The sequence below is a fragment of the Oncorhynchus kisutch genome, unplaced genomic scaffold (assembly GCF_002021735.2).
Source record: "Oncorhynchus kisutch isolate 150728-3 unplaced genomic scaffold, Okis_V2 Okis06b-Okis10b_hom, whole genome shotgun sequence".
NCBI lineage: Eukaryota > Metazoa > Chordata > Actinopteri > Salmoniformes > Salmonidae > Oncorhynchus > Oncorhynchus kisutch.
Window position 1 is genome coordinate 6391914 of NW_022261983.1, and position 11633 is coordinate 6403546.

The following is an 11633-nucleotide window of genomic DNA, read 5'->3' on the forward strand; positions in this document are numbered from 1 at the left end:
TGTTGTACGCTGGGCAGCTCTCGGCTGTACTTCCCTTTGTAGTCTCCAATAGTTTGCAGACCCTGCCACATCCGTCAAGCGTCGGAGCCGGTGTAGTACAATTCGATCTTAGTCCTGTATTGATGCTTTGCCTGTTTGATGGTTCGTTGGACGGCATAGTGGGATTTCTTATCAACTTCCATGTTAGAGTTCCGTTCCTTGAAAGCGGAAGCTCTACCCTTTAGCTCAGTGCAAATGTTGCCTGTAATTCATGGCTTCTGGTTAGGGAATGTACGTACAGTCACTGTGGGGATGACGTCCTTGATGCACTTATTGATAAAGCCTGTGACTGATGTGATGTACTCCTCAATGCCATCGGAAGAATCCCGGAACATATTCTAGTCTGTGCTAGCAAAGCAGTCCTGAAGTTTAGTATCAACTTCATCTGACCACTTATTTTATAGACCAAGTCGCCGGTGCTTCCTGCTTTAATTTTTGCTTGTAAGCAGGAATCAGTAGGATAGAATTATGGTCAGATTTGGAGGGCGAGGGAGAGCTATGTACGCGTCTCTGTGTGTGGAGTAAAGTTGGTCTAGAATTTCTTTCCCTCTGGTTGCACATTTAACATGCTGATAGAAATGAGGTAAAACTGATTTAAGTTTCCCTGCATTAAAGTCCCTGTCCACTAGGAGCGCAGCTTCTGGATGAGCGTTTTCCTGTTTGCTTATGGCAGTATACAGCTCATTGAGTGCAGTTTTAGTGCCAGCATTGGTCATTACAACCCCTTTACATTTCATAGGTAATTCCTCTTTTCCAGGGGAATGACAGATGAATTGTGTGGCAGAGAAACAATGACATACCACCAAGCATTGATCTGATATTACTGATGATGTCTCTCATACTTAGTCTGGACCTTTCTAGCACTCTAACACTCTCAGAGGACCCCCCCTAACGCTCATATATCACAGCCGCACGCACACACACAGTGGCAGGTTTATGGCATGACTGTGATGCAGTGTGGCTTTATACAGTGAGCCACCTAGAGCCAAAATTGAGCTTTTCAGTTACAGTTTCCATGTTTTACCTGGGATTACACCACCTAATATTTCTGCTGTAAGAGTCTACCGACAGATTTCTATAGTAGGAGTCTTCTGTTGTATGGTTGGTAGTGGTGGTGCTGAGTGTTGTGGGGGTGGTGGCAGGATCAGGATGAGAAGGGGATGAATGGAGGACAGACAGAGAGCTAGGGAGAAAGGAAGAATTACGCTACTATCTATGGTGTCTCTAGCTGTTTATCCCACCGTAGTTCAAGTTATCGTTACTCATTGTGTATTTATTCCTTATTGTTCCATTTTTTCTATTTCTCTTTTTTTCTCCCTCTGCATTGTTGGAAAGGGCCCATAAGAAAACATTTCACTGTTAGTCTACACCTGTTGTTTACCAAGTAATTAACAAATACAATTTGATTTGATTTATTTGATTTGTAATATACACTGTTGTAGGATTCTTCTGATGTATGGGTTGGTAGTGGGGGAGTTGTGGGGGTGGTGGAAGGATGAGAGGTGATTTTGGGACAGGTACTGAAGATTAAATGATGAACTCGGGAGGAAATAAGGATTAGGCTTCTGTCTGTGGCTGTCCTATATTTTTATAATATAATCACTGTGAGATTCTTCCTCTGATGTTTGGGTTGGTGGTGGTGAGTATTGTGTGGCAGGATGTTTTACCTTTATTTTACCCAGACAGGTTAACAAATTCTTATTTACAATGATGGCACATGTTGGTTCAGGAACTGAAGATGAATGGAGGAAGAATACAAGATACATATGGAGAGACAACTAGGGAGAAAGGAGAGGTAGGATGAATTCGGAAAGAGTGGGACATCATGTAAACTGGGACAGCTTAATCCTGACACGTTTATTTATTGGTCTGACATGAGAAAATCAAAGATATTGTTACTAAGCCTTTGCAAACCACATGATCAAAATCACATCACTTCATTGGTGTTACATCATAGAGGGGGACAGAGCAAGCTTCAAACAGGAAGCTCACACCACAAAGCACACGGTAATATTAATGACATTTTTCTTTTGATGGTAAGGGTATAAAACGGTCGTAAATAATGCACTGTGCCACATTGTGATGTAAATGTGGATACTATGAACTGGTGCATCAAAACACAGAAACAAGTTGACAATATTATGTTTCCATTTTGTAATTCTGAGATTGTTTTTGTTTGCCAACCATAGCTAAAGTAGTACAGAATTGAGAAGCTAAGGTGGGACAGTCTTATAGGCTTTACCAATGGAGGAAAGAGATCCCGTTAAAATTGGGGACCCCCAGTACTTAGGTTAGGCCAGGCTCTGCTTCTTATAGTACTATATCCTGTACATGTTTTCTTGTAGTTTTTAGTTCAGTTCTTAGTACTGTTATTAGTTCTGTTATTAGTACTGTTATTAGTTCTGTTCTTAGTACTGTTATTAGTTCTGTTATTAGTACTGTTATTAGTTCTGTTCTTAGTACTGTTATTAGTTCTGTTATTAGTACTGTTATTAGTTCTGTTCTTAGTACTGTTATTAGTTCTGTTATTAGTACTGTTATTAGTTCTGTTATTAGTACTGTTATTAGTTCTGTTCTTAGTACTGTTATTAGTTATGTTATTAGTACTGTTATTAGTTCTGTTATTAGTACTGTTATTAGTTCTGTTCTTAGTACTGTTATTAGTTCTGTTCTTAGTACTGTTATTAGTTCTGTTCTTAGTACTGTTATTAGTTCTGTTCTTAGTACTGTTATTAGTTCTGTTCTTAGTACTGTTATTAGTTCTGTTATTAGTACTGTTATTAGTTCTGTTATTAGTACTGTTATTAGTTCTGTTCTTAGTACTGTTATTAGTTCTGTTATTAGTACTGTTATTAGTTCTGTTATTAGTACTGTTATTAGTTCTGTTCTTAGTACTGTTATTAGTTCTGTTCTTAGTACTGTTATTAGTTCTGTTCTTAGTACTGTTATTAGTTCTGTTCTTAGTACTGTTATTAGTTCTGTTATTAGTACTGTTATTAGTTCTGTTATTAGTACTGTTATTAGTTCTGTTCTTAGTACTGTTATTAGTTCTGTTATTTGAGTGAACTCAGAATACGTGGGACACTTTTTGCATTTCCGTCCCCTGTAACCTCTTCAGACGTCTATCCCACATGTTAGCCCAACACATGATACAAATCTGAAATTCTCTGATGTTTCCTAACCACACAAAATTGAATTGTCATTGGGGTACAATTAGGACTATAATAAGGGTGTCCCAGTTGATATATTCTGCTGTCCCAGTCTCCCAAATGCGAACTGAAAATATGATTTTGACTATGATTTTGTACACAAATGGGTGTGTCATGCCTCCTGTGTATATGATATCAATATTTTTGGGTGTGTGTGGTTAGGAAACATCTTGAGGATTTCAGAAATGTATCATGTGTTGGGCTAACATGTTGTATAGATGTCGAAAGAGGTTACAGACGGAAGTGCAAAAAGTGTCCCACTTATTCTGAATTCACCTTACAGAAGAAGATGGAGGTGAGGCCACTATAGAGAAAGCCAGGAAGAAAACAAGGATCACATTGTCTGTGGTGGTTCAGCTGCGCTGTGCTCGCTTTGATGACAATCAAGTGGGCAGCGATCAAAGGGAGCCAGTATTTTGAAGATACCGTTGCCCTCTTTATTCCCCTGGGGAACAGAGAAGACCGAACCCTCACATCATGTCCACAGACACAACAGCTGCTATCTCACTTGGGGTAAACATCCAATCTCTGCCTCTGCCAACTACCTGTCTGCATCATCACCCCTGATTATGATTCATGTTTGTGTGTGTGTGTGTGTGTGTGATGGAGAAGGGTCTGGAATGTGTGTGTGTGCTTGAGGATGAAAATGACTTCATGCTATGCCTGTATTGATTCTTTATTGTGTTGTTTGACAATATGGAGGACAAATGAATGATGCTGAGGCATGGCTGCTCATCCATAATACAACGCTTTACATTTCCCTCTACGTCATGGTATTTTTCATTTGCTAATTCTTTGGCTAGCGTCTTATTATAGTGTCTTTGACCACCATGGTGCTACATTTCCGGCATCCGTTCCATGATAACTAATTCATTTGTCCTTGCCTCGCCAACTCCCGTCTCCCGTCTCTATGATGAGTAGCTGTCTACAAAGGTTAATCTATGCATCCCATTTCATTCAAGTCCACCATTTAATATTCAGGTTCATCACTTCCTGTCATGGAGGTGACTCCGCTAAGATAGATCAGGAGATATTTTGGATCTTCTGAGAATGTGAGATTGCAATGTGAGGGGAAATTCTGACTGCATTGATTTCAAATAGTAATGAAGTTCTGACAAGGAGGAGAAAATGCAGAATATTAATATAATATTAACATTACTCACACATTGTCCCTTGAGACATAAGTCATTATAAAAACTATATGGCATGATGGGGAAATTGTGAAGGAAACCTTTATTCAGATAAAAAAAATACAATTCTGAGTTGTAGACTTTTCAGAGGAACTCCAGCACCGTCATGTTCCTTGGGACTTAAATGATACGTGGGTCTGTTCTTCAATGTGGAATGATTTAAAAACGTCACTTAGATTTGATTTCACCTATCAATCACACACAGGCCTATCGGTAATCAAACGCCAAGCCAATCAACTTGTAAATAAGTTTAGCCGGAGAAGATGAAACGAGAACAAACAATCGGCAATCATCTTTCCATCTTCCTCCTCAGAGCCAGTTTCTCTCCTTTATGTGTGTGATTGACTGGGTTATTCAAGTTTGAAGCTCATCAATTTGGAAAAGATTGCAAGAGTTCATATTTGAAAAGATTGGTTTGAGTCAGTCACAGTTTATCTGACTTGCCACTCTGTTTTTTTCTGGTTATTTCCTACCCCTCCTTTCCTGCCCCATAAGACCCATTTAATAAACATCCTTTCTGAAGCATCAAGCACCATGAAAGCAAACTGTCAGCGATATCCCATGACTCTTGGAACTCAAATGGGTTTCTGAAAAGATTTTCAACAGAGATGTCGGCCTATCTGTAAACATTGCTTCACAAAATGTCTCCTGGGATAAAACTGTCAGACGTACCTTCAATAGATCTGTCCTGGTGGTTTGGATGATTGGAGTGATAGACATTTTTTTGAGATTGAACTGCACTGAAGAGAACAGAACAGTACTGGGTCAGAGCAATGCGTTTGCCTTTACAGTCCTTGCTGGCCAGGACTGTCACGCCTACTCCTGCTCCCTCCCTCCTGCACTCAACGTCGCCGGTCTACAAACCACCGTTCCTGGCAACCCACATTGCGCACACCTGGCAACCATCATTGGGCACACCTGCTCACCATCATTAAGCACACCTGGACTTCATCAGCACCCTGATTACTCTCCCTTCTTATAGCCCTCAGTAGCCTCAGTCATCAGGCAGTGTTGGTTTTGGTTACGTTCAGTACTCTTCTCCTATTTTGTTGTTTCGTCATGTTTATTATTAAACTCCTCTTCTGTACCTGCTTCCTAACTCCCTGCATATACATTACAGGGACATCCTTACCCCAATGAAGTTGAAATGTAAAATGGTTAAGGTAAGGGTTAATGTTAGGGTTTGGGTTAGGGTTAGGTAAGGGTTATGGTTATGATTAAGGTTAGGGTAGGGGTTATGCTAAGGGTTTAGGCTAGTGTTGAGACTTTGGCATCATGAAAGTGAAGACTGTTATTTTATCAAATCATTTCTCTGTAATTATTATTACATGATTAAACTAATCATGTAAATGTAATTAACTAGGAAGTCAGGGCACCAAGGAAAATCTTCAGATTACAACATAATTTTCCTAATATAACTCAGACATTTTAATATCTGATAAATTAATCTTCTAATTAATGAATAATTCTTTACCTCACGTTAGTCTCATTCCAAACATCGTAAATTGTTGGTTATCTGCACGAACCCAGCCTTTACTATGCATCATCCATACACCAATTGTCTTAATCATTTATTTACTAATTAACTAAATCACAGAAATGCATAAACACACAAACAGTAGCTATGGTTACAAATAAATTATAGGGGAGGTTCCCTAATGGGCTAAGCCGATATGACGGCTTGGTGGACAAAAGGGAAGTGGGTGTGGACTGAAAAGGGCGGGAAAGACAAAATGAGTCACTACACAGTTGATAATTATATTAATTGAAATGCTAATCATTTGCACATGAATGCTCACTCATTCGGGAATAACTGCAATGAATATATATTTACGCCCAGTGTGTCGTCGTGATCTCTGTTGGAATCGTCAGTCCTTCTGTTGGAGAGTCAGCTCATCATCGTCTCTCTCTCTGCTTCCCTGAAGATCAAAGTCTTCCGTGGTTAAATGGATACTTCAGAGTACCATTCAGAAATACTCTCGTAGTATAGATGTTTCGGCGGTTGGCGGTCTTCGCATCCCAAGTTGACATAATTTCTAGCTGAAGACTAGTAATTATTATCTAAGATTTGTTCTTATTCTGTAGGGATCGATAGTCTCAGAGTTGAATGATTTCCAGCTGTGTAGCCAATGCTCCACGTGGTATGGTTAGGAATTCAACAACCATTTCAACCTTAGCTTATACTGAGTTTTTTGTGGTCTGAAGAGGATTTCCTCAGGAAAGGTTTTATTCGTAACAGTAGAAAAGAGCTGTTCCATGACGCCAGATAACTTTGTTAAACTTTAAAAGGAATAGAATTCTCTTTCATTAAGGTTTAACATCCCATTACATAATTTCAGAAATAGTTTAATCTTTACTCATTCATTTTATACAAGAATTAGATGCAAACCCCATAATTGAGAAATGTACATATTTGGAGAAATAGTTATGTGTGTTTCCTGTCCTCTCTGAGGTCACCAAATGAAACACACGCTTCATACCCGTCCCTTAAGTGTCCAAGGACCATTTCTCAACCACACTGCAAACTGCCCTAACCCATCTGGACAAGAGGAATACCTATGTGAGAATGCTGTTCATCGACTACAGCTCAGCATTTAATACCATAGTACCCTCCAAACTCGTCATCAAGCTCGAGACCCTGGGTCTCAACCCCGCTCTGTGCAACTGGGTACTGGACTTCCTGATGGGCCGCCCCCAGGTGGTGAGGGTAGGTAACAACATCTCCACCCTGCTGATCCTCAACACTGGGGCCCCACAAGGGTGCGTTCTGAGCCCTCTCCTGTACTCCCTGTTCACCCACGACTGCGTGGCCATGCACGCCTCCAACTCAATCATCAAGTTTGCGGACGACACTACAGTGGTAGGCTTGATTACCAACAACGACGAGGCGGCCTACAGGGAGGAGGTGAGGGCCCTTGGAGTGTGGTGTCAGGAAAATAACCTCACACTCAACGTCAACAAAACAAAGGAGATGATTGTGGACTTCGGGAAACAGCAGAGAGAGCAGCCCCCTATCCACATCGATGGGACAGTAGTGGAGAGGATAGTAAGTTTTAAGTTCCTCGGCGTACACATCACGGACAAACTGAATTGGTCCACCCACACAGACAGCGTCGTGAAGAAGGCGCAGCAGCGCCTCTTCAACCACAGGAGGCTGAAGAAATTTGGCTTGTCACCAAAAGCACAAAAACTTCTACAGATGCAAAATCGAGAGCATCCTGTCGGGCTGTATCACCGCCTGGTACGGCAACTACTCCGCCCACAACCGTAAGGCTCTCCAGAAGGTAGTGAGGTCTGCACAACGCATTACCGGGGGCAAACTACCTGCCCTCCAGGACACCTACACCACCCGATGTCACAGGAAGGCCATAAAGATCATCAAGGACAACAACCACCCGAGCCACTGCCTGTTCACCCCACTGTCATCCAGAAGGCGAGGTCAGTATAGGTGCATTAAAGCAGGAACCAAGAGACTGAAAAACAGCTTCTATCTCAAGGCCATCAGACTGTTAAACAGCCACCACTAACATTGAGTGGCTGCTGCCAACACACTGACTCAACTCCAGCCACTTTAATAATGGGAATTGATGGAAATTGATGGAAAATATATCACTAGCCACTTTAAACAATGCTACTTAATATAATGTTTACATTCCCTACATTACTCATCTCATATGTATATGTACAGTGGGGCAAAAAAGTATTTAGTCAGCCACCAATTGTGCAAGGTCTCCCACTTAAAAAGATGAGAGGCCTGTCATTTTCATCATAGGTACACTTCAACTATGACAGACAAAATGAGAAAAGAAAATCCAGAAAATCACATTGTAGGATTTTTAATGAATTTATTTGCAAATGATGGTGGAAAATAAGTATTTGGTCAATAACAAAAGTTTATCTCAATACTTTTATATACCTTTGTTGGCAATGGTCAAACGTTTTCTGTAAGTCTTCACAAGGTTTTCACAAACTGTTGCTGGTATTTTGGCCCATTCCTCCATGCAGATCTCCTCTAGAGCAGTGATGTTTTGGGGCTGTTGCTGGGCAACACGGACTTTCAACTCCCTCCAAAGATTTTCTATGGGGTTGAGATCTGGAGACTGGCTAGGCCACTCTAGGACCTTGAAATGCTTCTTACGAAGTCACTCCTTCGTTGCCCTGGCGGTGTGTTTGGGATCATTGTCATGCTGAAAGACCCAGCCACGTTTCATCTTCAATGCCCCTGCTGATGGAAGGAGGTTTTCACTCAAAATCTCACGATACATGGCCCCATTCATTCTTTCCTTTACACGGATCAGTCGTCCTGGTCCCTTTGCAGAAAAACAGCCCCAAAGCATGATGTTTCCACCCCCATGCTTCACAGTAGGTATGGTGTTCTTTGGATGCAACTCAGCATTCTTTGTCCTCCAAACACGACGAGTTGAGTTTTTACCAAAAAGTTCTATTTTGGTTTCATCTGACCATATGACATTCTCCCAATCTTCTTCTGGATCATCCAAATGCTCTCTAGCAAACTTCCGACGGGCCTGGACATGTACTGGCTTAAGCAGCGGGACACGTCTGGCACTGCAGGATTTGAGTCCCTGGCGGCGTAGTGTGTTACTGATGGTAGGCTTTGTTACTTTTGTCCCAGCTCTCTGCAGGTCATTCACTAGGTCCCCCCATGTGGTTCTGGGATTTTTGCTCACCGTTCTTGTGATCATTTTGACCCCACGGGGTGAGATCTTGCGTGGAGCCCCAGATCGAGGGAGATTATCAGTGGTCTTGTATGTCTTCCATTTCCTAATAATTGCTCCCACAGTTGATTTCTTCAAACCAAGCTGCTTACCTATTGCAGATTCAGTCTTCCCAGCCTGGTGCAGGTCTACAATTTTGTTTCTGGTGTCCTTTGACAGCTCTTTGGTCTTGGCCCATAGTGGAGTTTGTAGTGTGAATGTTTGAGGTTGTGGACAGGTGTCTTTTATACTGATAACAAGTTCAAACAGGTGTCATTAATACAGGTAACGAGTGGAGGACAGAGGAGCCTCTTAAAGAAGAAGTTACAGGTCTGTGAGAGCCAGAAATCTTGCTTGTTTGTAGGTGCCCAAATACTTATTTTCCACCATAATTTGCAAATAAATTCATTAAAAATCCTACAATGTGATTTTCTGGATTTTCCCCCCTCATTTTGTCTGTCATAGTTGAAGTGTACCTATGTTGAAAATTACAGGCCTCTCTCATCTTCTGAAGTGGGAGAATTTGCACAATTGGTGGCTTACTAAATACTTTTTGCCCCACTGTTTATACTGTACTCTATATCATCTACTGCATCTTTATGTAATACATGTATCACTAGCCACTTTAAACGGTGCCACTTTTGTTTACATACCCTACATTACTCATCTCATATGTATATACTGTACTCGATAACATCTACTGCATCTTTCCTATGCCATTCTGTACCATCACTCATTCATATATCTTTATGTACATATTCTGTACAAGGTAGTAGTTTTGGAATTGTTAGGTTAGATTACTCGTTGGTTATTACTGCATTGTTGGAACTAGAAGCACAAGCATTTCGCTACACTCGCATTAACATCTGCTAACCATGTGTATGTGAAATCCTTTGTTCTCTCTGTGTCTCTCTTTCTGCGTGGCCAGGGGGAGAGTGTCTCCGCCAGGAATTTACGACCTGAGAGAGAGAGAGAGAGAGAGAGAGAGAGAGAGAGAGAGAGAGAGAGAGAGAGAGAGAGAGAGAGAGAGAGAGAGAGAGAGAGAGAGAGAGAGAGAGAGAGAGAGAGAGAGAGAGAGAGAGAGAGAGAGAGAGAGAGAGAGAGAGAGAGAGAGAGAGAGAGAGAGAGAGAGAGAGAGAGAGAGAGAGAGAGAGAGAGAGAGAGAGAGAGAGAGAGAGAGAGAGAGAGAGAGAGAGAGAGACCACTAGCTATACCTAAAAAGGGCCCCGTCATGGCACTATGGACGTCCCAAGGATTCAGGATAGCACTAACCTTGCCTTTACCCTGCTGCAAATCACATGCCGGCTCTATCAGTTCGAGTAATACTATTCCACACTAAATTAGACTATAGACTATCATCTGAGTAACTAAGGTCTGATAGGCCACAAATTGGAAAGAGAAACCTTTCCCCAAACTCTTGTGAGCCTATTATTTGAGCTCATCTTTGTAGGCTGTATTGACACTTCTATTAGAGACTGTATGTTATTTATAATGAGGGATACTTGGGGAAAATCTGGCCTCTCTGAAATGAAAATGGATTGCACTCCCTTCAGTAAAACATATATTTACCCTCCCCTCCCTGAAAGCTTAAAAAAAGTGACCCTCCTCTATACCCAAAATAATAATCAGAACATAAAGTGGATAGCAGAGAACATGCCTACCGTTTACCCTCACAGACCAGATCCTTAGATATGCAGTTTTAGAAACTGTTATTCGTTTTGTAAGCATCACATATCAAAGTAGCCAGAAGGTTGTGGATTTGCAGACTAAGGGTAGGGGTGAACAGATCTCAATTATACTAAAAGCAATACATGAATCTATCATTTTATTTGCAGTTTGAGAAAAAATATCCTTTTATAAATGCATTTCATGCAATTCTACATCATTTTACATGATGGAGACAAGCAGAGTCTTTTTTAATACCACAACAAAGCATGACAATGACTGAGCGCATGCTGCAGCACTGACACGTTTTGATATCTGTGCAGGCTATTGTTTAGAAAGAGGATAGTCTAAGTCTGGAACAGTGCTGAAGTTGTCTAACTGTAAAAATGTTGCTCAACAGAACCACTTACGACTGTAGTGTCTGATCATCAATGAATTTGAGAAAAATACATACATTTTTTAACACAACAGCCGCATATCAACTGGTAGACCTATATGCACTTGTAACTTCTTTTCATTTGGGATACTATAGTTTTCTAATTTATTCTATTTTATTCCATGATATTGTTGTAACAAAATATATTTGTGTTGACTGATTAGGGCATGGGATTATAAGAGCATCAGCTAAGGCTAAATTAACAAACTGGACACGCATAGCTCAGTGCATGATCTTCAAACCAAAGACTGGCCAAACTTGTGTTTCTAAAAGTGAATTCAAAAGTCACTGTAGAATTACTGTATAGCCTAATAAGGCATTTTTGGTTTCTTTATTATTTAATTCTAAGTAATTCATTTAATTTTATACAGCCTAAATG